The sequence below is a fragment of the Rhagoletis pomonella genome, unplaced genomic scaffold, assembly GCF_013731165.1.
Source record: "Rhagoletis pomonella isolate Grant_MI unplaced genomic scaffold, Rhpom_1.0 Rhpom_scaffold_00002, whole genome shotgun sequence".
Taxonomy (NCBI): Eukaryota; Metazoa; Arthropoda; class Insecta; order Diptera; family Tephritidae; genus Rhagoletis; species Rhagoletis pomonella.
Window position 1 is genome coordinate 16265058 of NW_023458556.1, and position 4542 is coordinate 16269599.

At 33.8% G+C, this 4542-nt stretch overlaps 1 protein-coding gene across 1 annotated transcript in view; it reads right to left on the bottom strand.

Annotated features, from left to right (window-relative positions):
* LOC118733152 (cuticle protein 21.3) overlaps nucleotides 1-4542 on the bottom strand; it is a 147834-nt gene that overhangs the window by 82657 nt on the left and 60635 nt on the right. The gene's annotated exons all lie outside the window — the stretch shown is intronic.

The following is a 4542-nucleotide window of genomic DNA, read 5'->3' on the forward strand; positions in this document are numbered from 1 at the left end:
AATTTTTTTTTTTTCGGAGTTGATGTATGAATGTACAGTGTACACACTTTTAGTTATATGTATTAAAGGGTGTAGCTTATGCATAGTTAAGTTAATAATCTCTCTTTTTGGAAAGTAATGACCTGAAGGGTACTTACATATTTTCACGAGGAATTTTTCTTTATCTTGTACGCATGTTTGGACACGGGTTGCCACCTTTTAAAAAATTTAGTTCAAATTATCACAAAAGTGCAACCGATTATTACAAAGTGAGTATCAATCGAAATGGTTTGGAAAAGCTTTGTTTCGTAACTTAACTGTAGGAGGGTTGCAACACGCTTAAAAAATTAAATTCAGTTAATAGTAAATATTTTGTAGCGGGTTGCCATCTGTTTAAAAAAGTCGAATTTAGTTAAGGTATAAGCAATAAAATATCAAAATATGTCAATCAACAAGTGTTAACAAATCTTAAGTTTGAACACTAAGAATATTTTTGAGGCGTTTAAAGAGTGTTGCCACCCGTTAAAAAAATCAAATTAAAATTATTTAATAAATAAAATGTATTTTCAAATCAGGGGTTGAAAAGCCTTTATTTCTGAACTATTTTTAGGGGGGGGAGGGGGGGTTGCCACATGTTTAAAAAATTAAATTCAACTTAATTCCTCAGAAAATCGGTTTGGTTTTTAATAATTCTTTTGGCTAACGCTGTTGAGCATTTTCTACCATGTGTACAAATTATGCTCGGCAATGACTTTCGTATGGAGCGTATGGTGGAGGTATTCTAGCACCGTCGGCAAAAAAAAATATATTTATTTAAAATAAACGCGATTCACTTCTTCTTGAAGTTTGCACTTTAACCCACTAAAAGTTAATGGGAAAAAAAGTTTTAAATTTTTGTGTGTAATTGTTGAAGTCTGTTGAATTTTTGTAATTTTTGTAAGAACTTTGAAATATATAAACATTAAATAAACAAAAACAAAATAATCAAAACTGGTCAAAATGTCACTTAACTTAATCAGCTGACCACAAGTGTATGTGTGTTTTTTGCGAAGGTGATTCGATTTTGCGTTAAAAAGTGCGAACGGGTGTATAAATTATGTTGAGTTGAAGCAAACGCTCTGCCACCAAACATGAATACTAATCTTGGAATTTACTATAGCCAAAAGTCTACAGGAGATTTCCTGCGGCATTTTGATAAAACCACTTACCTCGAGTTAGGTCATTCTCTCTTAAAATTAATACTTCAATGGCTTCCCAAGTAATATTTTAGCGTTTAACCAGAAATAGGTTTAGTTTAAAATTTTTGAATGGAAACTTATTCGTTTGTAATCCAAAGCCAAAACTTCTAAAGTCACTTAAGCTGCTTTACCATAATGCCACAGATATGATTTAAGAGATTTGTGCACATTTGCAAAGAAAATAAGACATTTTCTGGCTTTTGCTCCATGACATTGTCACGTCAACTCGATGATGAACGACAAATACTAAATAAATTTCGAGGCCAAGTGCCACAATAAGAATGTTAAGATGAATATTGTTGCTTTTTGTGCGGTTTTTAAGTAACAAAAACTGTGAAAAAATAACGAAATAACAGCCATTGCGAATTGTCAACCGAAGGCTGTGTGGTAAATCGCATTAAAATAGCAAACAACGCGAAAGGAATTTGAAAATCTCTTTGTTATGCAGCGCCAAAGCTTAGCCGAAATAATGCAAATTAAGCACAATTAAACACAAAATGCAGACAAATACACATACACACACACACACACCCACGCAGTGCTCAACACGTAGAGAAACTGATTGCGAGCACGCGGACAGAGAGCGTGGAGGCTAAATAAATCCAATTTACTCTAAATACATATTTATTTCGCAAGCAACACTTCTTCCTACAGCCCGGAATACTTATATAAATATGTACATATATATGTATGTAAAAGCCATGCAAATTACCACAAATGAGCAGCGTAAATAATAATAAATAAAAAAAGGCTAAAAACAAAAACCATAGCACGCGCCGAGGCACAGTAGTTCAAAACTTTCATTTACCTATCGTAACTCGGCGCAAAAATTGAAAATAGTGGTTCCGTACGTCATGCGGACTGCGCCCCTCGTGCGGATGGCGGAGCAGTAATGTTTCACTCAATTTGATTAGGTTTTCTTCAAATGAAAGCTTATTGAATTTGCAAGAGACCAGTTGAGCCAGATTTTTGAATTTTCATTTCTTTTCATAAAATTCTTTTTGTGCAAAGTGCAAAAAAGTAGCAATTTTTAGGAAAATGGATTCTCATTCTCCAGTTAATTAATGTTGCATAATAAAAACTAGTTGAAAACAATTGTAGGGTTCACCCAAAACGAAAAAAAAAACAAAAATTTACATATGATTGGGTCAAGTTCCTATAAAAATTGTTTGCTGGGTTTGAGCTGCTTCGGCCATTTTAAATGAGCGCAAAGAAAATTAACGATCTATAAAACTTTGTACCAAAATTTTTTCTAAAAATTCAAAAAAAAATTAATTTTGGTGAATTTTTTTTTTACATTTAAATTTTTTCTTGTGATTTTTTTACTTGTTATAAGAACCCTACAGATGTTTTCTATTGGTTTTTGTTATGTAACATTTAATAGCTGGAACTGGAGAATCGATTTTCTTCAAATTGCTACTTTTATTGACTTTGCACTCAAAAATTTAAAATAAACATCTAAAAATTCCAAGATCGGGCTTAACTGGGCTCTTGCTAATTTTATAAGCCTTCATTAAAAAAAAATAAGCAAATTGGTTAAAAAACGAAGACTCCATGAACTTTATGAACTTTAAATTCCAGTTTTGAACCACTGTGCGATGGCAGCAATGAAATGCAACGGATGTGTATGTGTGTGTAAGCAAGAACATTATAGCATATACAGGCGACAACGTTAATTCGGATTAACGGAGCTGTTGATCTGCTCAAATGAGTACTTATATTTTTTGTAAATGTAACTGCATAGTTGTGGTGGCCTTTTTGAACACAATTAAACTCTAAAATAGTTCAATTTGCTTGCAATAATCATATGAAATAACATAAAACAAACCACATAAAATAAAATTTATGTATAATCAAAAAAAAAAATAAGTTTGATAGTTAACTCTAGATCAACTGCAGTTAATGCCGGAGATAATTCTAAATTAACCAGTTGTTTCGGATAAAAGCAGTCATCTGTCTATGCTCTTAAATAAACAAAAAATATAAGCAAAGCAAAACAAAATATGCAATAATCGCTAAGTCGACCAACAGCAGCGGATTTAGTTAGTATTTTTTGTTATTTTGCTGTGTTTGCATTTCTTCAGCTTAGGTTTAAGTTGTGTGGTAGGAGTGTGACATAAGTTCACAACCAAACTGACCACGGCCACGGAATTTACAAATCGGCGTAGGCACTTTTGGGCAAAGCGACGCACGTACCCAACCGGCAGCAGTTAAAGAAATAACTACAAAGACTTTGAGAGACACTTTGGAAGGGCGTGAGGAGAGAACGCAGGTAAAGTTGTGACTTTTGTGCGCTAGTAGACGTGTGAGTGGGGCCGACTAACTTGTATGCAATTTATTAGCTTAAATGGGCACGTGACCTGCATGCGATTTGACGTTCGGAGCTCTCGAAGTTACCATGCAACTTGTCACGCAATTGCTATTGCACAGTCGCAGAGGCAGTAGCAGCAATATAAATAAATACTGGCAATCGTTATAGCGTAATAAATAGATTTAGTAATTGAAAGGGAAATGAAAATATGTATGCACTTCCCGGCTCCAACGAATGGGGCTCACACAAATTAATTTGTGTTTGAATGACTGCGCATTAATTTGGTTGAAAAATCAATTGAAAGTTTAAATATAATGCAATTTATATCACGTTTGGGTCTCAAATTATGCCCAAATGGGAGTACACATACGTTATCCGATAACATTCATAGACAAAAAAATCAAATAAAAAAATCTTACATAACACATTTCTATAAATGCACTAAAAATTATATGGAAAATAATTTTTCCTTGACCCATGGAAAATTTTTTCCTTCTTTTAATACATTTATTAAACAAAAAAATGTATTTGATTTTTTATCTACTTTTAGGGTTGGTTTCTTAACTGCCTGTTAAATTTATCTTCCCAGTAAATTATAATTTTAACAAATTTAGAAAAACATGTAAGCTTTTTTTAATTGGAATTTTGTGAGAACACGCTTCTTAGAATGTGAGCGTCGTTAAGTTGTGATTCCACAATGCCCAATGTGACAAGCCTGTGACCTCGAGAAGCGCCAATCCAGCCACACTTTCTGCATACTCCCTTAGATACAGTGGTATGAAACTTGGTCTGAACGACATGCAAGTGAAATAGAAGCTTCTTGTTTGCTTACCGAAGACCCTGGTCGGACACTGTGGTCGAACTTGGAGCCATCAGCCAGATCCGAATATCTTCATGTTTAAATTACAAATCGCCCTAGTTAATCCTATGTATTTGGGAAAAGATCTTGAAGCAATTTTTCACGCTTTACCTTAAAATACACAGGCCCACAAAGCTAATGTGCCGCACACAGCC